This window comes from Protopterus annectens, chromosome 15.part0 (genome assembly GCF_019279795.1).
Source record: "Protopterus annectens isolate FY-2018-M chromosome 15.part0, PAN1.0, whole genome shotgun sequence".
Classification (NCBI taxonomy): Eukaryota; Metazoa; Chordata; order Ceratodontiformes; family Protopteridae; genus Protopterus; species Protopterus annectens.
Window position 1 is genome coordinate 582,002,533 of NC_056749.1, and position 27,516 is coordinate 582,030,048.

The 27,516-nt window shown below is 42.5% G+C and overlaps 1 protein-coding gene across 1 annotated transcript in view; it reads right to left on the reverse strand.

The window, feature by feature from the left end:
• Positions 1–27,516, reverse strand: part of LOC122789933 (nuclear cap-binding protein subunit 2) — a 247,426-nt gene that overhangs the window by 39,645 nt on the left and 180,265 nt on the right. The window lies entirely within an intron of this gene.

Sequence of the window (27,516 nt, forward strand, 5' to 3'; positions counted from 1 at the left end):
CAAATTCCTTAGGATTGGATACCAGTACTGGCGGGGCCAGTCTGGGGCAATCAGCATCATCTTTGGCTTCTCCTGTCTGACCTTTAGGAGTACCTTGGGGGGGAGTGGCAGTGGAGGAAAGGCATATACTGATAGGTTTTTTCCAGCTGAAAGATAGGGCGTCCATTTTCCATGCTTTTTTGTGATAAGTTCTTGTGCAGAATCTTTTTAGTTGGTAGTTGTGAGGGGGGGCAAATAGATCTATGTCCGGGCATCCCCATTTCCTTGTTATCATGCTGAAGACTTGTGGATCCAGCTGCAACTCGTGGGGATCCAGGAGGTTTCTGCTTAGTTCATCTGCCAGTGTATTTTCCTTTCCTGGCAGGAATTGTGCCTGCAGATGTACTTCGCAAGTCAATGCTGTGTCCCACAAAGTCATGGCTAGTCTGCAAAGGGGGTAAGAATGTGTGACCCCCTGCTTGTTTATATACCACATGATCGTGGTGTTGTCTGTCTTTATCAAAAGTTGTCCTGGATGAAGTAGGTCCTTGAAAGCTGTCAGGGCATTTTGAACAGCTAGCATCTCTTTTTGATTGATATGTAGATGCATTTGGTTTGAGGACCATGTGCCCTGAATGCATCTTCCTGCCATGTGGGCCCCACATGCATAATCTGATGCATCCGTTGTTAGTGTCTGCCTGACTGGGGGTAATGTGAATGGCTGTCCCTTGGTCTGGTGACAGGCCTTCGCCCACCACCGAAACTCCTGTTGCAGGCAGAGAATGAGAGTAATCATTGCCTCCTGGCTGTGGCAATGTTGAGTCCAAACACTTTTTAGGTACCACTGAAGTTTCCTCATATGCAGTCTTGCATATGGAATTAGTAGAATGCAGGATGCTACGAAGCCCAAAGCCTGCAGAATTTTTCTTGCAGATAACTGGGCCTTTGTTGCCAACATCTTGAAATAGTCAGTTGCCTCTGTTTGTCTGGCGTGAGATAAGCCATCTGGGCAGTTGTATTTAAGCTTGCACCCAGGAATATTATCTTTTGAGAGGGTACTAGTTTTGATTCCTTTTCATTGACTGTATACCCTAGGCATGTTAGAAGTCTTTTCAAACGCCAGATGATGTAGAAGAATGTCCTTGTTCTCTGCTTGAATTAGCCAGTCATCCAAGTAAGGATATATTTGTAGTCCTCTGTCTGCAGAATGCAATTACTGGTGCCAGGCACTTTGTAAAGACCCTGGGCGCAGTAGATAAGCCAAAGGGCAGTGCAGAGAATTGGTAATGCATTGAGCCAGCCTTGAATCTGAGGTATCTTCTGCATGATTGTCTGATTGGGATATGCAGGTATGCCTCTTTTAGGTCTAAAGTCACAAGCCAAGCATTCTTACCAAGCATGGGCAGAAGCTGCTGCAAAGTTAACATTTTGAATTTTGGTATATCCAGGAATGTGTTCAGAACAGATAGGTTCAGTATTGGTCTCCAGGCCTTGTCCTTTCTGGGTACCAAGAACAGTCTTGCTCTGGTACTTGTTGAATGGCCCCCATATCCATGAGGGATGAGACTTGTTTTTGTGCCTCCGCCCATTGATTTTTTGGCAGATCTGGCCAGCCGTTTGCCTTTGGCAGGGTATGGAAATGGAACTTGTAGCCTTGTGACACTGTTTAGAACCCACTTGTCCTGGGTTATAATGTGCCAATTTTGAGAAAAAAAAGAGTGCTAATTTTCCCCCTAAGGGTGCTGCCAGGAGATAAGTGTTTGGTGCAAGCAGGGGGAAGTCACTGGGACGGTTTCTTGTAAGGTTGTGATTTGTCTTCTCCAACTTTGGAGGTAGAAGCACCCCATTGCTTTGACCTGTATGAACCTTGCACCTGGGATCTGCCTCTAGGGCATCTGGATCTGCCCCTTTGAGGTCTGCCTGACACAGGAAAGGACAGGTTCTTTGTAGGCCAGTGTCTACTAAACCTAGGTGGCTGTACTTGTAAAAAATCTTTGACAGTTTGCATAGATTTAGCTTTGTCCTCCATTTTCTTTAACACCTCTTCTGCCTTAACACCAAACAAAGTATCATGCTGTAAAGGTGCATCTAACAATTTAAGTTTCACATGATCAGGCAGATTTTGTTCCTTTAATCAAGCATGCCTCTAATTACAGAACCCGTAACTGCGGCCCTGCAGGAGGCCTCCAAAGAATCAAAACCACATTGCAAAGTATGCTTTTCCAACTTGTTCAGCTGAATGCAAAAAATCCTGCATTTCCTTGTTTTCTGCACATTCAGAGTTTAACAACATTTTCTGTTTAAGCAATGCCATGACATGTTGCTGATATTTGAGCATATGAAACTGACAGTTTAAGGCCCTTATAGCCAAGGAAGCAGACGTGTAAACGTTTTTTCCCCATCTATCCAGAGCCCTAGAACCTCTGTCAGAGGGGGTAGGGTTTTTTTGCAGTGGAAGCTTTAACTCCTTTGGGACCCTGTGAAGTCTGCAGCAGGGTTTTTAAAAAGGAATTTATGAGAGTCAGGAACCCTGTAATATCTATCAGGCTTAACAGGAGCTGGAGGTAAGGAGGAAGTAAAAGGAAATCTCTGAGCCTCTTTTTAGATTCTGAAAAATCTTGGCTCTCCCAGTGGAAATGCTCCCTCATGGTATGCAAGGTTTCCCCAAAAGAATAGTCCTCTGGAGGAGAAGCTGAAGGTATAGATTCTTCAGCATCAGAATCCTCACGGGGGGGGGGGGATTCCTGATCAGAAGAAATAGAAACCTGATCTGAAGATTCATAGTCAGTCTCTTGCCTAGGCCTCTTATCAGGAAGGGGATGGGAAACCCTGATCAAGGTAATCAAGTCTTCGGCCATTTTGAGCATCTGTTTTTTGGGCATAGAGGCCTGTCCACGTGGCTCGAGTTTGTTTCTTTGCTTTAGAAGGTACTACAGTCTTTATCTTTGAAGCTGAAGTCGGTTTAATGTTAAGATGTTTAGGTCTGAATACACCTTCAGAAGCCGGTGCCTGCTCAGCGGCTCTGGACCCATCTGACGGAATAGTATCTGAGACTCCAATACCTTGAGTTTCCAGTGGCATGGCCAACTCCACGTGGGAGTTGGTAGCGGCCTGCGTCTCTAAAAGTAGCGGGCGTCAGGGGCTGCGAAAGCGCCTCACCGAGAACCGGCGACTGGCTTAGGAGAAACTTCGTCGGTTTTGGGCCTCGGTTGTTTATATTTCTCCTTTTCTTTCTGTTTTTTTGTGAACTCCGGTAGTCAGATGGCTATCCGACGACATTTCTGGATAATTAAACCGGCGTCCAAAATAGTTTAAAAGCAAAATCGTACAGACGCTTAACAGTGCATTGGTTAAATCTAGCACAAAACCGACAACCAGAAATGTTGTGATCAGGGCCTAGGCAAGGAATATAGTAAGAATGAAAGTCCTTATGAGGTATTTGCTTTCCACAAAAAATACAATTATTTACCTTTTTCTGACATCGGTCTGGAGCAAGAAAAATGTCTCCCCAATGGGGTACATAGCTTTATTGAAGACTTTGGATCTGAAATTCGAACACGAAAATCTCAGGAGTCGGCCAACCGGCACTTGCGAACTGCTTCTGCTTAGAGTACCGCGGGCAAGAAAGACTGCAGAAAATGGCGTCGGCTCCTTCTTTTATAACCCTGACGACCTGACGTCAGGGAAGGGGCGACAGCAGCCGACGCAGGACCAAAGACTTTGGAATTCAGGCCGACTGAGGGCAACCTGCCAGCAGGATTACCCAAATGTAATGACTGCAACAGTGAATACACTTGAACATCTGCATTTTGTGGTAAGTGTACACAACTGTACTTTGTGTACACTTACCATAAATGTAGATGTTCGAGTGTATTCACTGTTGCAGTCCTGGTTACCCTCCCTCCAGCCCCCTGACTTCTCTTGGAACTACCTTTCCTTCTTCTTTGATGTTGAAACACGAAGAACATCAAAGACATGGATAGTTTGGCTTAACGTATGCACACATACCAATTTAGCCATAAAAGGAGGAGGATTACTTCTCAAAGAAACCACGTCCCTGTGGAAAAAGAGAGAGGGCTGACTCTCAATAAGAGCATGCAACTCCGACACCGTTCTTGCAAAGGTCAGAAAAATCAGTAAAACTGATTACCATGTCAAGAACTTCAAGTCAGTCTGGTTAGCTGGTTTAAATGGAGCAAGCATTAGCTTTTTAAGCACAAAATTAAGAGCCCAGAGAGGGCCCACCAGTTTTCTTGGAGGCCTCTTATGCATAAACCCTTTCAAAGGCATTTTGACATGAGACTGCACTGAATCAGTCAAAGGCAGACATGCTGAAATGGCCGACAAATGAGCCTTGACAATACGAAAGGCCATAGGATAGTAACTCACGGAAATATTATAAAACCAGAAATTGGTTATGTTAATGGCACCAACTAGAAAAACTTTTCCATTTACTGACATGCGATATTCTAGTAGCAGGCTTTCTTGCCTCCATTAGTACCTGCTGCATGTCCTCAGTAAGCAGGTGTCTAAAAGGAATTAAGACCCTATCATCCAGGCAGCCAGCCAAAGTTGACTGATGTCAGAGTATATCAAACACCCATGTTCTTGTGTTAGTAGATCCAGTCTGTGAGGAAGCTTGTGGTAATTGCTCCTGGCCATTTCCAAAAGAAGGGAGAAATTACAGTTGCGTCACACTTGCTAGAATTCCACATCCTTGAGTAGATCGATGTTGAAGTACTGATTCTTGGGTCTTCCTGCCATGCAGAAGCTGTAGTTCAGCCCAATTTCCACACTCTGCTTTGTCCCTAAGTTGAGAGAGGTCTGATAACGAATTTGTGTACATCAAGGTACAAGTGTGGTGTCTGTTGCTCTTCTTATGTGCATTAAGACAACGTTGAGACTTGGGTGTTTAAAATGTTTATTGAATACAAACATCAGGATGGACAGCAAGAGCATTAAAATTAAATGAACTAACTGACTGACTACATACATGCATGCTCTCACTCTGGCTGCTCACTCAAAATGTCACTCTTGCTTGCACGTGCTTGATACTTATATGCACATGCTACCTCACTGGAAAGCTTTTTAAAGGTATATCACACACACACACTGATCTACAACCTCCCTCTTTAGTGAGCTGTCTCATATAAACAATGACATTTGAATAGGCATGCAATTTATACAGACACTAATAAGGAAAAAAAGTAGTAATGTCCAGGTTGCTGTATATCTGGAACTAGGTTTCAAGATGTGACCTGATCTCATGACATAATAGGACTGGGTTTAACAAGAGGGACAGTCATTGTGGAATGTTCTGCTTGTGGACTCTGGGGGATTTTCTCAGAACAGAGATTGCTGACAGAATGTCCTCTGGAACAGGAACATTGGACAACTCACTCGGAGAACTAGAGTCTTTGTCAAAGGCAAGATGCTGTAACACTGGTTCGGACACTGGTAAAATGTTTGCGATTTCAACTCAATTCCATACTTTGTGATTCCAGAATGTACGCTCTCAGCTCTTGACAAACTTTTCACACATCCGATGCGATCAAAACCTTTTGACATCTGCATCCTCAAGGTCTCTCCTTTTTATAGGCGCATAGGTAGGTACTAGGCCATTAGCCCTAGGGCCTATACAAGCCTTGCAAAAAGGTACCCTTGGCTTTCGCCACCCAAGAAAATTATTTTCCTGTGCCCCTGTCGAGCAGAACCACAGAAGTGATCTCTGGGTTGAATTTCCTATTTCCCATCCAATCATCAAGATTTTTCTTGAGGAGTGCTTTTGAGGAGCTCTGTTTGACAGATAGATAGTCTGTTCCAGAGTACGGGAAGTCTCTGGGACAGGAATCTATCACTCCAGCATGTTCTGTTTATTGTGGTGACAAGGTTTAGGTCCCTACAGCGTGTAGCTCAGAGGGATTGGGATTTCTTTAAGTGGAGCATGTCCAACAGCTCTGGGTTTGACATAGCTTTGTATATTAGGCAGAGATCGCCTCTGAGTAGTCGATATGCGATGGAGTAAAGCTGGAGTTTTTTGAGAAGGTCTGCGTAGGGCATCTGTTTGAGGCCAGTAATCCTCTTTGTGAGGTATTTCTGTGGTCTTTCCAGTTGTTGTAGATGTCTTGTGAGGTACATACCAAAAGGGGCGTTGTACTCTATAATGGGTCTAATGAGTGATGAGTAGAGGGGAACAATGACCTCTTTTTTTCTGGATGAGGAACCTTTTGTGATGAGGTGAGCCACATAGAAAGATTTCTTGACCACTGTGGCGACGTGATTATCAAAGGAGAGACTACTGTCCACCTGTGTCCCAAGGTCTCTTATCATGCTTTCGGCATTAAGTAGACTACCACTTATGTGGTAGTTCATGAGTACAGAGTTTTTACCAAAGGGTATGTATGACTATACACTTTTTGGCACTGAGCTTCGGGCCATGGCTTTGACACCAGGCATCTGTCTCAGTGAGGCCCTTTTGTAGTATGTCCACATCATTAGGAGTTTTGATTACGGCTCCTAGTTTGCAGTCATCTGCAAACTTTGTTAGCCAAAGACCTTCTGAGGCTAACAGCAGAGGACCCAGGACTGAACCCTGTGGTACTCCACTTGTCAATGGTCTGAAGTCAGATTTGGAGTCTGCTACTTTCACAGTGTGGGCTCTGTCCGTGAGCCAGTTAGCAACCCATCTTGTGACATAGGGATTTATACCTAGTTTAGTGAGCTTATCTATAATTCCAGAGTGGGGGATGGTGTCGACAGCCTTGGCAAGATCTAAATACTCTGTGTGAACCACCTTATCCTCATCTATGGCTCTGGTGACTGCTTTAAAGAATTCAATCAGGTTTAGGAGACATGATCTGCCTTTTACAAACCCAAACTGGGTATGTTCTAGAGTTTGGAGATTACCAATGTCTTTGTTTAGGAGTTCCATGAAGATACGTTCCATGGCCTTGCAGATCAAGCTCGTCAGGCTAATGGGGCGGTAGTTCCCGGAGTCCGTCGTGGCTCCTCCTTTGTGGAGTGGGATAACCGTTGCAGGGCGCCATTCAGTGGGTACAAAGCCTGAGGTGAGGCTATGATTGAACATGGTACTTAGGTAGGGTGCCAGTTCATTCTGTATTTCATGTAGAATGCAGCCTAGGATATTGTCAGATCCCATGGATGCTGTGTTCTTGGCTTTGGAGAGTGTGATTTTTTACCTGTGCAGCCATGACTACAGGAACTCTGCATTCTTCTGGTATAGAGATGGGCCCTCTAGGGGGTGAGAGGGGGGTAAAGTTAGCACTGAACCTATCTGCCAGGATGTTGGCAATATCAGTTGGTTCTGTATATTTAGTGCCATTGTGCTGTAACTCAGCGCATATCTGAGTGTTGCCATTGAGATTCTTGACATAGCTATAGAATGCTTTGTGGTTGTCTTTAGAGTCAGTGGCAATTTTGTTTTCATAATTAGCTTTGGAGGATTTTATGAGGGATCTCAGCTTCTTACTGAGGTTGACCAGAGAAGTTCATAGTTTCATAGTATAGTACTAGGCTATCTGCCCTGGGGCATTTGTAAGCCTAGCCATAGTGATGTGGCTTTGCCACCCCATGAAATGGTACAAAAATGTACAGAATAAATTTAGAATACTGTGCCTCTGTCTAGTAGTGACACAATGAAGGTCCCCTTGTATAACAGAATTAGTTTACTGTGCCCCCTGTCTAGCAGTGACACAGATGTGACCCCTGGAGTAAACTTACGATCTCCCATCCACTCATCAAGATTTCTCTTGAAAAGAGTCAGTGAGGGGCTCTGCCTAATACGAACTGGGATCCTGTTCCAAAGCATGGGAAGCCTCTGGGTTATGAATCTATCCCTCCAGCATGTCCTATTCATACTTGTGCAGAGGTTTAAGTCTTTAGCTCTCGTGGTCCTGATGGATTTGGATTTTTTGAGGTGGAGCATGTCCATCAGATCCTGATTGGACATGGCCTTGTATGTCAGGCAGAGATCACCTCTGAGCAGGCGGTATGCTACTGAATAGAGCTGAAGTTTCTTTAGTCTGGCAGAATAAGACATATGTTGGAGACCCTTGATCCTCTTGGTGAGGTACTTTTGTGGTCTCTCCAGCTGTTGTAAATGCCGGGTGAGGTACATACCAAATGGGGCATTGTACTCAATCATGGGTCTGATGAGGGAGGAATATAGGGGTACAATGACATCCTTGGATCTGGATGTGAATCCCTTCATGATGAGGTGTGCAAGGTAGAATGTTTTTCTAACCACTTTGGCAACGTGGGTGTCAAATGAGAGGTCGCTGTCGACTTGGGTCCCTAGGTCTCTGATTACTTTTTCCGTATTCAGTGGGTTGCTGTCTATGTGATAATTTGTGGGTACTTTGTTTTTCCCAAAGGGGATGACTATACATTTTTTGGCATTTAGTTTAAGGCCGTGACTCCGGCACCAGTTGTCTGTTTCTGTGAGGCCTTTTTGTAGGATGTGTGTGTCTGCTGGTGTATCAACTATGGCCTAGTTTGCAGTCATCTGCGAACTTTGTCAGCCACAGCCCTCCCATGTTTGCTTTAACATCTGAGAAATAAATGCCGAACAAGAGGGGTCCCAGGACAGATCCCTGTGGGACACCACTTGTGACTGGCTTTGAGTCTGACATTGCTCCAGCGATTTTAACTTTATGGGTTCTGTCCTTTAGCCAGTTTGCAACCCATCTAGTGACATAAGGGTTTACTTTTAAGCTGTTCAGCTTATCTATGATGCCTGAGTGGGGTATTGTGTCAAGGCCTTAGCCAAGTCCAGGTATGCTGTATGGACTGCTTTGCCCTCATCAATGGCTCTAGTGACTGTTTCGAAAAAGTCAACCAGGTTTAAAAGGCAGGATCTGCCCTTTACAAAGCCGAACTGGGTGGGGTCAAGTGACTGTAGGTCCCCTATGTCTCTGTTTATGAGTTCCATAATGATTCTTTCCATAGCTTTGCAGACCAGGCTGGTTAAGCTTATGGGGCGGTAGTTTCCAGGGTCTGTAGAGGCATCCCCCTTGTGGAGTGGGACCACTGTTGCTGTACGCCAGTGTTCAGGTACATATCATGAAGTAAGGCTAAGGTTAAATAGCATTTTTGTGTGTGGGTTTGGCTCCTCTTGGAGTTCACGTAACACGCAACCCGGGATGCCGTCAGGTCCCATTGATGCTGTGTTTTTTGCTTTGTTTAGGACGGTTCTCACTTGGACATCTGAGATGACAGGAAGATTACATTCAGCTGGGATAAGTATTTCTTCTTTTGGGGGTGAAGGAGGGGAGAAATTTGCACTGAACCTGTCAGCCAGAATGTTGGCAATATCTGTGGGTTCAGTGTATTTTATGTTGTTGTGAACCAACTCTGAGCATATCTGAGGGTTTCCACCCAGGTTTCTAACATAGCTGAAAAAGGCTTTGTGGTTATCTTTAGTGTCCTTCGCGATTTTTCTCTCAAAGTTGGCCTTGGATGTTTTTATGAGAGAACATAGTTTTCTGCTAATGTTGATCAGAGATGTCTTCCCTTCATGGGATTTTGCTCGGATGTGCAGTAGCTTCCTTCTTTTGTTATACAATTTGTTTATGGCTGAGGTCCACCAGACAGGACACTTACCTTTGGTGGAGAGGGACTTGGATTTGTTTGGGATTACATGATCCATGCATTCTTGGAGATGTCCATAAAAAGCATTGGTGAAGGATTCGGCACTGTGGGATGTGGTATCCACTGGCACAGTGGGCTTAACGGATACCATCTCAGTCTTAAGAAGAGTGAAGTCTGCTTTTGAGAATTTTTCACTGTGGTCTTTTGTGCTGGGGGTGGAGGTGGGATATGTATATCCAGGGTGATTAGTTTGTGGTCAGATCTCACCAATGAGAGGTATACTTCCGGTGTGGAGCATTTTGTCCCCATGTTTGTGATGATCAGGTCTAGTATATTATCTCCCCTAGTGGGAGAGGTGACTAGCTGTTCCAGTGCATTCGAATTTATAAATTCCAGGAACCTTTGGGCTAGGGTATTAGGGCTAGAATAATGTACCCAATCTATGTTTGGGTAGTTGAAGTCTCCTAGTATGATGGTATTTTGTGATACATTCATATCCTCCAATGTCTTCAGGAAGGCTGAGTGGGGTTCTTGAGATTGGGAGGGTGGTCTGTAACATGCTACCAGTTGTATAGCAGTTTTGCCTATGGTTAGTTGCACCTGTATGGTCTCTGATGCTTCATGTGTTGCTACTAACCTGGAGGTGTGGGTGTCCTTGATGAATATGGACACTCCCCCTCCCTTTGTGGTTCGGCCCGGGTTTTGGGGCAGAAAAGCATGATAGGAGGTATAGCCTGGTAGCGCTGGGGTGCTCTCAGGAGCCTTGAACCAGGTTACAGTTACTGCACAGACGTCGATGTTCTCCATGCTGAGGAGCGCATCAAGTGCCTGCATCTTGAGATTTAGACTTCTGGCATTGAGCAGCATTACCCTTAGTTTTTTTCCATTTTTGTTTTCTAAGGAGGTGGGTTTGTCTTTTGAGCCTTGCCTAAAAAAGGCACTATGCGGGTGGCAGGCGCCTTAGCCAATATCCGGAAGCCCAGTGGTGACAGGTGTAAGCCATCCCTTGCGAAGCAGCGTGGCTTGTCCAAAATGTCATCCCAGGCAGACAGATATTGGATCCCCTTAGAATGACACCAGTACTTGAGCCAATTGTTAAAGCTGATCATCTTGTCTTTGTATTGTTGTATCATTCTTGGTGAGGGCAGGATGCTGGTCAGGGTCAGGGTCATACCAGCCTGGGCTACATAATCGGAGAGCTCCTCTATGTCTCTTTTCATGTAGTCCAGGGAGGTACGTCTCAGGTCATTCACACCAGCATGGACAATGACGGAGTCATATTTGTACTTGCTTTGGAGTGACCTGAGTGCGTGTGTTATGTGGCGGATCCTAGCTCCCGCTAGACAGCTCACAGTCACCTTCTCTTTGTTCAGCCTGGTCAGCAGGACATCAGTGTGTCTGACTATAGAGTCACCTATTACTAGTGTATCAGGCAAGGTGTTTGGCCTTAAGGGCTGTGATTGGTTGACACACTGATTTATTGAAGTATGTGTTGCATATGTTTTGTTTTGAGGTGGTGGATTTTTGGATGTCTGCTTTGGGAGCCTCTGTTGTTTTGGTAAGTTTTTTATTAGAGCCTCCGAGTATGTCTTTGTGTTTTTATGTGTTTGGTTTGTAGCTGTGGTAGGTATATGTGGGACTGGGATTGTTGTGTGTGTGGTTGCCATCTCCTCCTGTCTGGTCATGCCAGCCCTGAGTTGAGAGAGTTCAGCCTCCAGTTTGGCTATATAGTTGCATCTCTCACATGTATTTGTGTTTGTTGGGAGGAGGAGATGGTTGTCTGTGTACATGAGACAATTGTAGCATTGTCTCAAGATACCCAGATTGACCAGCTGAACTGGAGACGATGCCAGTAATCTACCACTCGACATGCTAGAACAGTATAAGGGAGTGCTGTACCTTTAAGGGAAGTGAATATTCACAGGGGTGGTAAGTAGATGTAGTGTTTTACTTAGTACGAGAGTGCTTATTTAGTAGAGAAGTATTGAGAACAAGTGCTAGGCTTATAATATAGTGAGTAGTCTGGTTATACTAAGAGTAGAGCTTCCTTAAGGGAAAATTTGAAGAGCAGACTTGGCGGAGCCAGAAAAAGTTTAACCGCTGCTATGCAACCGCAAAAGCCATGCAAACGCTGGATTTTAAACAGTGAACTACAAAAGAGCTAGAAATGGTCCAAAACAACCAATTACTACAGCTTCTTGTGCTGAGGTCACTTCCTACAGGGACAGGTAGGCTGCTCAAGGCTCCCCACTCCCACTGGTGAGCAAAGAAACTTCCTTCTATCCAAGTAAGGTAATGGACAACACAGGAACTACACCACAGCCCAGAATACAGCAATGCCTGTAAACTGGTCTAAACTAGTCGAGGAAGGCGGGAAAACAAGGATTATTTTTTTGTTTTTTTTGGTAGAAACACACAGAAAATGCAGAAGCAGTGATGACTTAGTTACACAGGCTAGCACACTTTAGTGGGCAGCCTCCACAGTTAAATTAAACAAACAACAAACTTTCGATCAAATTCTACTAAAATGTAACTTTAAGTGCAGATTTTAAAATAATGCAGGAAACAGTTAAAAAAACAGTTCAAGCTAGTTCAGGGTAAGCTACAGAAGCTATTCCAAGTGAAAAAAAAAGCAAAGATACTTAAATTTAGAAAGTAGTCGCTTTCCTGAGTTCCCTGCTGCTAGGACCACTCTGCAGACCCACGAGGAGCTTGTCTGAGCAGTATGGGATTTTACTCTTTTTTGCAACAGTTTCTTTCTTCTGTTGTAGTTTGTTTATGGCAGAGGACCACCAGATTGGCTTCCTTTTTTTTTTGGAGGATAGCATCTTGGTTCTATTAAGGATAGCATGCTCCATGCACTCGTGTAAGTGCTTATAAAGTGCATTTGTGTAGGATTCAGCAGTTGTACCTCTATTGTCCGTTTGCATGGGTGTCATGAAGTTTGCCACTTCTGTCTTAAGAAATGTGAAGTTGGCTTTGGAGAAGTTTTTTTTTACAGTGGTTTCCCCAACTGGGGGTGGGGGCGGGATGTGGATGTTTAGGGTGATTAGCTTGTGGTCGGATCTGACCAACGAGGAATTGACCTCTGGTGTGGAACACCGGTTGCCCATGTTGGTAATGACCAGGTCTAGGATATTGCTGCCCCTGGTGGGGGGTGTGAATAAGTTGATCCAAGGCATTGGAATTTATGAATTCCAGAAAACGTTGAGCAAAAGAGTTGGTACATGAGTAGTTTTCCCAGTTAATGGTGGGGTAGTTGAAATTGCCCATTATTAGGGTGTTGGGTTGTACCCTACTACCTTCCAGTGCATCAAGAAATGAGGAGTGGGAATCCTGGTGGAGGGTCTTTAGCAAGCTACAATTTGGATTGCGGTCTTGCCCAGAGTTAGTTGCACTTGGATAATCTCGGATGCATTATGCTGTGCAACTAGCCTGGAGGTGTGGATATCCTTAATGAATATGGACAAGCCTCCACCTTTAGTGCTTCGTTCCGGGTTAGGTGGCCGAAAGGTGTGGTATGAATTATAGCCTGCTCTCTGGAGCTTTGAACCAGGTCTCTGTCACTGCACAGATGTCAATGTTCTCCATTTTAAGGACTGCCTCGAGTGAGTGCATTTTGAGGTTTAGACTTCTAGCATTGAGATGCATTACCCTCAGATTTTGCTTGCTTCTACCTGTTACAGGGGTGAATTTGTCATTTGAACCTTGCCTAAAAAAGGCACTATAGGGGTGGCAAGAGCCTTAGCCAGTATCAGGAATCCCAAGGGCGACAGGTACAGGCCATCTCTGGCAAAACATCGTGGTCTGTCGATCATGTCATCCCAGGTAGAGAAATACTGGATCCCCTTAGAATGACAGCAGAAGCTTAGCCAATTGTTGAAGTCAATCATTTTGTCCTTGTACTGTGGTATCATTCTGGGTGATGGCAGGATGCTACTCAGGGCTAGGGTCATACCTGCCTGTGCTACAAGATCGGAGAGCTCCTCCATGTCTCTTTTCATGTAGTCCAGGGAGGTACGTCTCAGGTCATTCACACCAACACGGACAATGACAGTGTCAAATTTGTACTTGTTGTGGAGTGGCCTGAGTGCGTGCGTTATGTGGCAGATCCGGGCACCTTAAAGGCAGCTGACAGTAACTTTCTCCTTGTTTAGCCTGGTGAGTGGAACATCAGTGTGCCTGACTATAGAGTCACCTATGACAAGAGTGTTGGGGTACATTGTTATTCCTTATGGGCTGTGATTGAGTGGCACACTGAGTTTGTGGGCTGTGTCTCATCTATGTTGTGTTGGGGGGTGGAGTCTGCTTGCGTTTCTGCTCTGGAGGTCCCTGATGCTTGGGCAGGTTTTTATTGAGAGCCTCCGTGAATATAGGTGTGTGTTTTGTGTTTCTGTGTGTGTGTTTTGGTGGTGCAGGTTTTGAGGGACTATGTGATGAGTGTGGTGTGGTGCAAGTGTTTACCTTCTCCTCTTGACTGTCTAGTCCAGTCTTGGGTGAAGACAGCTTTGCTTCCAGTTTGGCTATACAAGTGCATCTCTCACAGGTTGTAGTGTTGGGTGGTAGGAGGACAGGGTTGTCTGTGCACATGAGGCAATTGCTGCATTGCCCCAAGATGCCCAGATTCATCAGGTAGACAGGAGAAATCACCCGGAGCTGACCCTTAGACATGCCTTGATAGGTGCTTATTTATTAAGTACAAAAAACTGCTTTCCTCTATCTAGACAAGTGAGGAAAGTTGAGTGCTGTAGTAATTTGCAGCTTATTTAGTGCTTACGAGTTCTGAACTAGTGCTGAGTTCAAAGAAACAGATTTGAGTGCTGAAACTAGAAAACTGGCTAGTTCTAAGAAACAAAATTAAGCTAGGAGGCTTCCCTCCAACACAGAATGGCTTGGGGGCTCAGAAGCCTACAAACAGTCTAGACCACTTAACAGGAAAGGCAGGAAACAAGCTTAAATTTTTTTTAATTTTCCAGATGCTCAGAATATGATCACACTGCACTCAGTTGAGTGAGCAAATGACATGGGCCCAGGAGGAGTATCCAAACACAAATTTGCAAGAGGGGCGGGCAGTTTCAAAGCCACCAAGATTAACACCAAAACAAAACCAGGGAGGGTGGGTGGGGAACTAACTGAAAAAAAAACAGAGTCAAAACTTCCAGTTCAGTTAATATTCAATGCATCAATTAAAATGCTGTATTTGAAAAAAGTTCAGATAAAAGGTACTTAAATTCTCTTATACGTCCAGTTGAATACAGCTAGATCTTAGCCGGCCAAAGCTCAGGTTTTAAGCAGAAAATATTCCAAAATATACCACTTAAATGGGCAGTAACAGAATATCAATGAATGAGACTACCCCCGACTGCAATTACTGTCTATGCAAGAATTCTAACAGGCAATAAAATCTAGCAAGCACTAACTGAAAAAACACAGTCAAAACTTCCAGTCCAGTTCAGTTAATATTCAATGCAATACAAATATATCAATTAAATATTGTATTATTTGAAAAAAGTGCAGATAAAAGGTACTTAATTTCTCTTGTACGTCCAGTTGAATACAGCTAGATCTTAGCCGGCCAAAGCTCAGGTTTTAAGCTGATTGTAAAGAACAGAGCAGTTTGATGATTTTACCATAGTAAGACTTCTGGGACAAATGCTTCAACAGTTGGGCTTTCACTGCTTTGTTGTTTTTGGCACCTGGAATCAATAAATTACTGCTGATTGGTAGTGTGGTTCTGGTTTGTCTCGACACAAGTCTCCGAGCAGGTGAACCAAGATGATTATCACGAGGAACGTTTCTGAGATTTAACAAGTTTAGAAAAACATCAGTATTGTCATGTCTGGATTTCTCCAAAAGCTGTTTTGCACTTTGAACTGCACATTCAGCCAAACGACTTAACTGAGGGTTTTCAGGACTAGTTGTAATGTGAACCAAGTCCCATGTTTCTGCAAATTTCTTGAAATGCTGACTTGTAAACTGCACCATTGTCAGAAATAACTCTGTGCAGACTACCATGGACAGAAAAATGCCGCTTCAACTTATTAATGACAGTACTGGAATTTAGGTTGGGAATTAGGTCAGTCTCGAACCAATCTGAATAAGAGTCTACTAACACCAAATAATGTTGGCCATTCCACTCAAATATATAGGTTCATAGGTTCATACTAGGCTATCTGCCCGAGGGCATTTACAAGCCTAACCCCATCGCTTTGTTGGCCACGCCACCCTTTAGTATGGGGAACTATACCCATTATTTTGCTGTGAGTGACACTGAGGTAATCCCCATCCATTGGTCAAGATTTCTCTTGAACAAGGCCAGCAGTGCTCTGCCTCACATGTACCGGATTTTGTTCCACAGCATAGGGAGTCTTTGGGTGATGAATCTGATGGATCTAGATTTTGAGGTGAAGCATATTCATCAAATCTGGGTTTGACATGGCCTTGTATGTTAGGCAAAGGTCACCTCTGAGCAAGCGGTGCTTAATGATAGAGCTGGAGTTCTTTCAGTCGGGCAGCATAGGACAGATTTTGAGACCCTTTATCCTTTGTGGCCTCCAGCTGCTGCAAGTGTCTCAATCATTGGTCTGATGAGTGATGAGTAAAGGAGACTATGACCTCCCTTGATCTAGATGAGAATCCCTTCATGATAAGGTGGGCAATGTAGAAGGTCTTCCTAACTACTTTAGCTACATGGGTGTTGAATGACAGACTACTATCAACCTGGGTCCCCAGGTCCCTGATAACTTCTTCTGTGCTCAGTGGATTGCCACCTATTTGGTAGCTAGGGTAACCTTGTTTTTCCAAGTATGATACTGCATTTTTGGCATTTAACTTTAGACCCTTCTGAAGGATATCTGTGTCAGATGTTGCAGTCATCTGCAAACTTTGTCCCTCCTGTGTTTGCTTGTACTTCGAAAAGTAGATGCCAAACAAGAGTCAGGCTTTGAGTCTGACATGGCGCCAGCAACTCTGACCCTGTGGGTTCTGTCACTCAGCCAGTTTGCAACCCATCTTGTGATGTATGGGTTGACATTTAAGCTGATGAGTTTTTCAATGATACCAGAGTGGTAGGCTGTATGGCCTGCCTTTCCCTCATCAATGGCTTTGGTGACTGTTTAAGTCAACCAAGTTTAAAAGGCATGATCTGCCTTTGACAAAGCCAAACTGATCCAAAGTCTGCAAATTCCTATGTCTTTATTTATGAGGTCCATTATGATCCTCTCCATGGCTTTGCAGATAAGGCTTGTCAAGCTAATGGGCGGTAATTTCACAGTTGCAGTGCGCCACTCCTGAGTGCGTATCAGAGGTAAGACTTTACAGCTGTCCTAGCTGTGGGTTTAATTCCTCATTGAGTTAAGTGGAGCACACAGCCGGGACACCATCAGGTCCCATGGATGCTGTGAGCAGTTCTCACTTGGCGCTGGAGATGTTTGGGCTGCAATGGTATAGATATCTCTCCTTTTGGGGGGGAGAAGTTTGCACTGAACCTGTCAGCCAGTATGTTGGCAATGTCTGTAGGATCAGTAATCTTCACATCATTTTGAACAGGCCTTATGATTGTCTTTTGAGTCTTTAGCTATTTTTCTCTCGAAATTTGCTTTGTGGCTACTGTCAACTAAGGTGGTTCAGAAATCTGGCTTAACTGAAGTGGTTCTTTCTGCTGATGCAGCTTTGTACTATACTGAACAAGATGAATGTACTTTCTCAATATCCCTTGACGCAGAAGGCCAAAATACTAGACCTCTCACCCTTCTTTTGGTAGAATCAGTTCCTGGATGGCCACGATCCAAGATCTTAATGAACTCTTGTTGCACAGACTTTGGAACAATCATTTTAAGACTTTTCATGATCATACCATTTGTCTGACAAAATTTCATCTCTGTATGGAAAATACTGCTGAACATTTACCGATAAACAAGACTGATTTGAAGGCCATCTTCAACTGATAAAGAGGATGAGGTTCTGGAAAACTGGATCTGAAGCTGTAAGAGTTCTGAGCTCATAAAGACGTGTGGAAGAAAAATGTCTCATTTCCACAACCTCAAAATCAAGTTGCTCATTGATATGCCATTCTGTGGTCTTTCTGGGTGATTTGGATAAGGCATAAGCAAGATAAAGTAGTTTGCCTTTTGTGTAAACAAGATTGAAATTATACTTCAGCAATTTGAGCATTATGAGTTGCAATCTGGCTGAAGCTGTATGCATAGCTTTCGCAAAATAGTGACTAGAGGTTGGTGGTCAGTTTTGGTGTGAATAGGTTGATCATGGAACTTCGGACATGCAAACACAATTACCAAAAGCTCTTTCTCAATCTGGGCATATTGCATCTCAGTGTGCTTAAGAGTTCTTGAAGCAATACTACTGTTCTACCCTTTTGAAGAATGAACTGCACCTAGATCAAACTTAGAAGCATCACAGGAAAGAGTAACTGGTTTGTGAACATCATAGTAGCTGAGGGTTGGTGGACTAGCAATTTTAATTTTCAGGACCATCAAATACTCTTTGGTGCCGTTCTGACCATGACCAAATTACATCTTTGCGTGTCAGTTCTCGTAATGATGCTGAAAGTTGGCTTAAATCTGGAATTAATTTGCCTAGATAGCTGACCATGCTAAGAAAACATGGTAGGGGTTGAACATTGTCTGGAGCTGGCATCTCAAGAACTGCTGTTTGCTTGGAAGGATCTGGTCATAAACCTGAACTGGTAAACAAGTGACAGACCGTCTCGAAGCCTGAATCTGCACTTCTGAGGATTCAGCTTAATATTTACTTCACATGCTCTTTCCAGAACTTTCAGGTTTCTGTCATGTTCTGCTTCACCACTGCCTCCAATTAGGATATCATCTACTACAATAGCACAGGGATAGCCAGAAAAATGTTCTCCATTGCATGCTGAAAGACTTCACTGGCAGAATTTATTCCAAATGGCATTCTCAGAAATCTGTACCTTCCAAATAGTGTACCAAATGTGGCTAACAATGAAGATTTTTGATCAAGAAAAATTTGCCAAAATGAACTCTTTGCATCTCAGACAGAACAAACAGTGGTGTTTGGCATGAAGGCAGCAACTTCCTTGACTGTGTACACTGGATGATGAAGCTTTTTTAATGCTTTGTTCAGATCTCTTGGATCAATACATATTCTGATATGAGCTTTTCTTATGTGCTACTATCATAGAGGATACCCATTCAGTAGGTTCTTCTACTGGACAAATTACAACTACCTGCACCATTTTGTCTAGCTCAGCTTTGACTCTGCTCTGCATAGCTACTGGAACTTTCCGTGCTGGTCTGATAACAGGGCTGACCTCTGGGTCTAACTTCAGAGTGTACACAACTGGTAGCTTGCCTAGTTTGTCTACAAACATATCAGCATACCCAGAAAAAATGGTCTGGCCAAAACATGAGCTGTTGTCATGCAGGCTTACATGGTGGATCTCTAATAAAAGAAAAGTAGCCCCATTTTCAAACTGTCTCTGAGGCCTAATAATGACTGCACGTGTTTCTTGACTATATAAAACTGCAAGTCATAACAGAGTGACATGAAAGCACTACAGAACCTTCGGTTTAAATCTCTTTACCACCATAAGCAACAAGCTTTGTACACTTTGTCAAATCAAGTTGTTCTGCAGCTTTTACTCTAGCAAATGTTTCTGCTGACATAACATTGGACTTTGAGCCAGCATCTGCTTTGAGCTCTATGGGACTCCTACTAATCCAAACATTAAAAAAGATTTCATTCTTTGCCCGCAAATCTACTGCATTAACTGTTTCAACAAGCACAGACAAACCATCAACATAAAAAAGAAGGATTGCAGCTTTAACTGATCAACTTGTCTCTTGTAATGCCCTCTTTTAATACAAGAATGGACCTCTTTTGACTTACAAAACCTTTGAAAATGATTCAACTTTTTACATTTCTGGCACGGATGACCAAAAGCTAAGCACTTATCTCAGATTCATGATTTCCACCACAATTACGACAGCTGACTATGAAACGGGGTGTTGGGCACATGTTTTGACTTTGCGGACTCCCCTTATGTGTCACTGAACATGCTCTGGAATTTGTTGGAAAGACTCTGGGTTTCCCCAAGGACTGTTACAAGATCTGTAGGGGTTGCCATGTGCTTAGGCCTGCTTTTTTTAACCACATGCTGCATACTACCAACATCAGCTTTGCCACTGTGCCTTCCACAGCTGTTCTCATTTGTAAGTATACTTGTGTGCCTCTCTGTAAGCTCTTATATCCGACAAATCTCAATGGCCTTATTTAAAGTTAACTCACTGTCTCTAAGCAAAATCCCTCTCACTGTTGAAAGCTATAACACCAAACAAACAACTGATGAAAATGACAAAGACTGTAGACCGGACTGTCAGCAGTTAAATAAATGCTTAGAAATCAATGCACCAAGCTGTAAAAAAACTCATGCGAGCCAAAAAAATGGTTAGCACTTTTGTTTAATCCAATATTAAACTTCAGACAACAGATACAGTTTATCACTTCCTTTAAATAAGACCTAAAAACATTTCATTGGCTAAGACAATTATTTAAAGTGGTTAAGACAATTACTTCGGGATACTTCCTTAAAAACATTTTCAATGGAGAATTTTTCACTATTTATAAAAACATAAGACACCATCTCCACCATAATAAAGTTGAATTATAAATACATATAAGTACATATTTCTTAAAATTCCTTGAAGTTTAAAATCTACTAAATATTTATTCATATAGTTATACTAAAAAAAACCTTGCTTATTCGATCTTTATAATTTCTTTCTTTCTAAAGCCTTTAATTTTAACACTGCAGAAATTGATGTACGGATTGCGGTACATTCATTTATACCTGGCCATGAGTCTGCTTGCAGCTGAAGCTGCCATTTTAATTCCTTTAATTCTAGTTGCAGTCCCCATGGTTGTCATTTATAAGTACATGGTCAATGATAATAAAGTAGAACTTGTGGCTTGGAAATTCCATAATATGTTGAGATAAGGCATTATTTATGTTGAATTTTCTTATGGCATATTCATGCTCAAATTCTTTGGCTAATCTTTCTCTCTGTTTTTCCTATATAAAATGCGGTATATGAATTGCAGTGTGCCAGGTAGACCACTGCTTTAGAGTTACAATTGTACTTTCCTTTTAACTCATACTTATAATTTCTTATGGTGAAATTAAGTGTTTTTCTTATTTTGTTACACCATGTACATGCACCACATTTAAACATTCCACATTTATTCTAGGCAATAGCTTGTCCTTTCTTTAACAAATCTTTAAAGCTCAAGCCTTTTTTTATATACAATGACTGGTTTGTCGCCTACATGTTGTCTAACATAAGGGTCATCTAACAAGATGGTCCAGTTTTTCTGTGGAATGTTTAAATGTGGTGCATTTACATTATTTATTCACATTTGCTGACCGGGAAAATCTGACTGGACACAGGTCCTTTTTCAGCAGAGGCCCGGGGAGAAAAGCTCCACAATAAAAACAACAATTAAAAAAAGTTACAAGAAGTATAGGTAGGTTTTGTGTAACAATAGTAGTAAACAGTTATAGTTCAAAATGAAATTATTTAGTTAAATGGTACAACACATATCATTGGTGCCATAAAGACCAACAGTATTTTAATAGCTGAGCTAGCAGCTATTAGCCTTGAATAACAGTGGCTAAGATTACAGCTGAGATATAGGTTTACAAGCAATGTACCTGGCTGCAATCAGAGGTAGTTAGAGGGGTGGAAGAAAGGGATAAGGGAGGTTGGGGTAGAGATGTTAAGAGAGGTTTGTTACAGAGGCATGTCCAGTGCTCTTTTAGATGAGATTTTAGAGCAGCTTTGAAGTTAGTGTGTGATGACACAGACGTTTATAGGGTGAGGAAGGGTATTCCATAATTTTGCTATGGAGTAGGTGAAGAGAGCTTCTCCAGCAGAGTTCCTGGTTTTAGTTACCTGTAATTGATTTTTGTTGCTGAAGCGTAGTGGTCTGGTGGTATGATAGGGTTGGAGTAGATTTTGTAGGGAGTTAGAGGATGATTTAGCAGTTTGTGGGTGAGTGAGAGTTGGTACCACTGAAGGAGGTGAGGGAGTTCTAGCCAGCCTAGTTCAGTACGTGAGGTGTAATGGTGGCTACGGTAGTTTGCTCCAGTGACAAACGTTGCTATTTTGTTGTAGCAAGCTTCAAGTTTACCTAACTCACTTTGCCTTAGGATGGTAAATATTGGAGAGGCGTAGAGTAGGGTGGAGATAAGGTGGCTATCTGCAACGGAAATCTTGGCTGTTTTGGTGAGGAATTGCTTATTTCTGTATAAAGCTCCAAGTTTTTTTCTTTACTTTTTTATAGTTAACGAGATGTGGATGTTAAACTTGAGGTTATTGTCAATTTCAACTCCAAGTAGTTTGGTGTGGTCTGTTGGGGGATAATGGTGTTGTCATTGGCTTTAATATTAAATTGGTGGTGTTTAGATTGTGTTTGGAGGGTTGGAAGATGAGGAGTTTTGTTTTGTTTGGGTTAAGTATTAACTGCTCATCTGAAAGCCAAGTTTCAACTGAGGAAAAGGCTTCCTGTGTGGTCTTTTGAAGTTCAGGTAGGGAGTGTGCTGAGCAGATGATGGTGGAATTATCTGCGTACTGTACGAGAGTGGCTTGTTTGGTAGCAGAGGATATATTATTAGTGAATATGGATATGGAGAAGAGTAAGGGTCCAAGGATGGATCCTTGGGGAACACCTACTGAGACAGGGAGTTGGGGGGATATATCATTATGCCAAACAATGGATTGATGGCAGTCAGGTAGCTCTGGAATGAGTTTGTGACAGACTGAGAGAAGGATAGAGTACCGAGGACAGTGATGAGTTGTTTATGAGACCATGTCAAATGCTTTAGATCTAGGAAAGTAGCAGAGCTGAAATAAAGTACAGTTTTGCACCTACCATAAGTGTAGATGCTCGAGTGTTCACACTGCTGCAGTCATTACACTTGGGTTATCCTGCCGTCAGGCAGTCCCGCAGTCGGCCAGAGTTCCAAAGTCTTGGTCCGGCATCGGTTGCTGTCGTTTCTTCCCTGACGTCAGTGCGCCAGGGGTATATAAAAGGCATCAGACACCATTTTCTTCAGTCTTTCTTGCCGCGAGGTGCCCGAAGCAGAAGCAGTTCGCAAGTGCCGGTCGGCCGACTCCTGAGATTTTCGAAGTCGAATTTCAGATACGAAGTCTTCAATAAAGCTAAGTACCCTGTTGGGGAAACTTTTTTCTTGCCTCAGACCGATGTCAGAAAAAGTTAATAATTGTATTGCTTGTGGGAAGCAAATACCTCATAAGGACTTCCACTCTTACTGTATTCCATGCCTAGGCTCTGATCACGACATCACTAGTTGTCGGTTCTGTGCTAGATTTAACAAACACACTATAAAGAGACGTTTTGATTTTGCTTTGCACTACTTTGGCCGAAGGTTGATGAACATCCACTGTTTTTATGTTGAAGGATGGTATTAGTGAAAGCAAGTAAGGCAGTGGTTGTGCTGTGGTATGGTCGGAAACCATGCTGTGTGTTAGATAGGAGGTTGTTAGCAAGGAGGTAGCCTAGAACCTGAGAGTGAATGCATCTCTCAAGCATTTTTGATAGAGGAAGATATTTGTTGCCACATTTTATATAGGAAAAACAGAGAGAAAGATTAGCCAAAGAATTTAAGAGCATGAATATGCCATAAGAAAAATTCAACATAAATAATGCCTTATCTAAACATATTATGGAATTTCCAAGCCATAAGTTCTACTTTACTATCATTGACCATGTACTTATAAATGACAAAACCATGGTGACTGCAACTAGAATTAAAGGAATTAAAATGGCAAGTTCAGCTGCAAGCAGACTCATGACCAGGTATAAATGAACGTACCTCAATTTCTGCAGTGCTAAAATTAAAGGCTTCAGAAAGAGAAATTATAAAGATCAAATACGCAAGTTTTTTGTATAACCAAATGAATAAATATTTAGTAGATTTTAAACTACAAGGAATTTTAAGAAATATGTACTTATGTGTTGCATATGTATTTATAATTCAACTTTATTATGGTAGAGATGGTGTCTTATGTTCTTATAAACAGTGAAAAATTCTCCATTGAAAATGTTTTTAAGGAAGTATCACTAAGTAATCGTCTTAACCACTTTAAATAATTGTCTTAGCCAATGAAATGTTTTTAGGTCTTATTTAAAGGAAGTAATGAACTGTATGTGTTGTCTGAAGAAGTTTAATATTGGATTAAACAAAAGCGCTAACCATTTTTTGGCTCACATGAGTTTTTTTACAGCTAGGTGCATTGATTTGTATGCATTTATTTAACTGCTGACAGTCCGGTCTAGAGTCTTTGTCGTTTTCATCCTTCTCACGGTGTCATTGTTAACAGCACACACAAGCCTGTCTTATTAACTCATCTCTCAAATCACCAAAATCTGCATGTTTTAGCCTTGTTTTCTCAAGTCAGTTATATATGCTGCAAAAGTTTCACCTGGCTTTGATTCCTTGTGTAAAATAAGTGCCTTTCCATTGTAATAGTTGTTTGGAGGGGTTACACATTTCTCTAAATTTACATTTTAAGCAGTCAGGGTTCCCATTTCAGCTGGTACCACTCATAGCCGGCCTTAGGCATAGGCCAACTAGGTGGCCGCCTAGGGCGCCGCACTAGCAGGGGCACTTTTCCGGTATTTATTTGGTGTAGGTAGACCAGGATGGGGGCACTAGGTGGTGTGGAGGGGGGCGCCGTAGAGCCCTTTTGCCTAGGGCACCAGTTGACCTAAGGCCGCTCACAGCAGTCTTCCCCCTTACCTGCAAACACAGCAGGTGCTTACACAAATGAAAGCTCTCTTTCAATGGCCTCTGAACCTGAAGCTAAATTAAGCAGAATAAATGCTTTTGTACGTGCATCTCTGTCAGAAAAAGTAGCCTGTATGAAAATATCGTACTCCTGCTCAAACACACTCCAATTTTCTGCAATTCTGTTAGCAAACACAAGTGGTGCGGGTCTGTAAAAACCTTCTGCCATACCCACAGATTACAGCAAAGCACAATTCAATTCAAAATGGCCCTTGTAATTATGAATGAACATTCACACACACCAGGTACTTGTAATAATATTCGAATGAACAATAAACTCTTCGAAATACAGTACTTGGTGAAATAACTGTTCTGTAGTATTGCACACACTTGCAAACTTTTCCACACTTTGAATACTTTGAATAGCTTTAGTTAATGCGAAAAAGTAGTACATAGCAAAAAAATATGGTCGTTTTCCCTTTTTTGTACATTTTATGCAATTTGGATATGGTTTTAAATGTTTTTGTAATTATTTGGAATATTTTTATCACTATGTCATAGTATCAGAGATTTTGTTTAATAAGAAATTTGTTTTGAGCATTCTGAGTGGCTCGTTTTACATTTATAGTGAAAGAAATCATTTAAGCAAGTTTTAGTACCTGGAATTAGTTTCTGACCGGTTTTGCAAGTCGTTTGAGCAGTAGGAATGATCCACTCCTATATGTTCCTCCAGCTTTAACTGGTTGCCTCATGGCTGTGACACTGGATCCCATTCTGACACCATGTCGCTCTTATGTGCATTAAGAAGACATCGAGGCTTGGGTGTTCGTTTAATTACTTTATTGATCAGACGCTTGAGGACAGTAGGACCTTCCCAGTTATCTGAATCTGAGTGTTAAGGAGGAAGATCATAGTAAGCAGAAAGGGGATGATGGAGAAAGAGTGCCATTTGCAGAGAACTCATCCACCCCTTGCACCCAGCAAGAGGGAGACAAGCAGTTTGCATACAGAGGGGTTGGAGGGTGGGAGTATGTACTCAATGTTGCAAGTACTGATTCTTGAGAGCTAAAGCTAAAAATAAATTGCTGGTGGGTCATCTGCATGACCTTAGAAGACGAGATTTTGCAGGATGGTAGAAGCAAAACCTCCTCTAGGCCTGGAGGCATTGCCTAGGTTACAGTCTTTTGTGAAAATGTGCACAGAGTTCTATGTGGCTACCTCTAGGATGACCTGGGAGGGAACTCCTTTGAGGAAAGGAATGGCAGTCACCCTATGTCTGGTAAATGGGTTTTAATATGCCTGGGTAAATCCTTTCCATCGTTTAAAAGAATTTAATGCAGTTAGCTATCAATTTACAGATGGTTTGTTTGGATACAGATTTGCCCAGTTTATCCCCTACAAAAGACACCAGTAATTACTCTCCTTTATTAGGGCTTTTTGTCATGTCTAGACAGTACATATTCTGCCTGTGCAGATCCAGGGAAGTTTCATCTATGCGTGTGGAAAGACAGATTGGAGCATTGTTCAAGCAACTAAAACTGTAAACACATGTACCTTAATGCTTGAATAAGCAACTGGTAGTGCAGAGAGGCCTGATGGGTACTGTAAGTCTAAGCTGATGTCGTAGAATCTGTGTCACTGCTGTGACACCAGGTCGAAAATCCTTTACATTTTGCCAGGTATGATTTCCTGGTATTGGTCTTTCTTGCTTCCACTGTAAAATGGAGAGCACTTCTTTGGGATAAGAAGCCATCCTATGTGTCAAAACCAAATTTCTCCAGGTGGTTAACTTGAGAGTGGTAAGCGGGAATGGAAGACAGACCCTCCTAGACCTGGATGAGGAGACCCATCTCCTGAAGTAAGGTGTGGGATCGTCATTTGATGAGCATCCGGGAGAACCATTTTTGCCTCTGCCAGAAGGGGGTCACTAGGATCATGCAGGGTCTATTTGCCTTGACTTTTGTTAGTATCATGGGAATCAGGGGAAAGGGTGGAAATGCATACAGGAATCAGTCTGTCCATGTGAAGGAGAAAGTATATATCTTCCAAGCTCCTGACTGTTGTGTTCTGGGGCAGAGCTTCTTAGTTGCTTGTTGTGGAGTGTGTGGAACAAGTCTATTGTGGAGATCCCCCACTGCATAGTCAGATCCAAGATGACCTCTTTTTCAACACCCATTTATTTGGGTCTAGAAGGCCCCTGCTTAAAGAATCTGTCAATGGATTGCTCTGGCCTGGAACATGAGAGACAATGAGGGTTAACCCTGTCTCCTGAACCAGCATCCACATTTCTCTGCCAAGGCTGTACAGGGGCTAGGACAAAATTTCCCCTTGTTTATGTAACACAATGCTGAGGTGTTGTATGTCCAGATTTGCAGTGTCCTTGGGCTTAAGTTTTGTTGAAAGGTTTTTATGGCCAAGCAAAATGCTAGTAACTCATTTTGGCTTATATGCCTCTTTCTTTGTGGTGGAAACCAAATAACCAGTATCTTCAGGGAAGCAAAGTGGGCCCCCCCAAACTATGTTTGAGCTGTGTGTAGCAATAGACTCATTTGCTTCTGGCACAGTGAAACTTGCTCCTCTGTTCTTTTGTACGGTGTTCTTTTTTTCAGGCATGGACGGTGGGGCAAATCCAAACACACAGCAACACAAAATATCCAAAAAATACACTCAGGAGGCAGTCACTGGAAACAAACTCCAACTTTTAATGATGCTTCTGGGACCTCGGCAAACAGCCTTCAAGGAATAACATAAGCCACCATGTTATGTCAAACTGCTACAATTAAACAATCATCTCATCAACCAATAATTTAAATACAAGAACCTGCTTAAACAAACATACCCTAAAAAGGAGTAAAATATTTTTCCATATACAATAAATTACAAAACATCATAACTAAATATTATAACTTATACATTTAAATTCACATCTAGATTAATACCTTTAGATTTTAAAGTATTATAATTTAGAATGAACCTGCTTTCCATTTTTAACAAACTAGCTAAAAATCCCCACCCCTAGCAAGAAAAGGTGTAGCCAACACACTAAAGAAGAAACTAACATCAGAATCCCCATGTGGATTAATAAAGTGTTCAGCTACTGGGCTATCCAAATTCCTATTTCT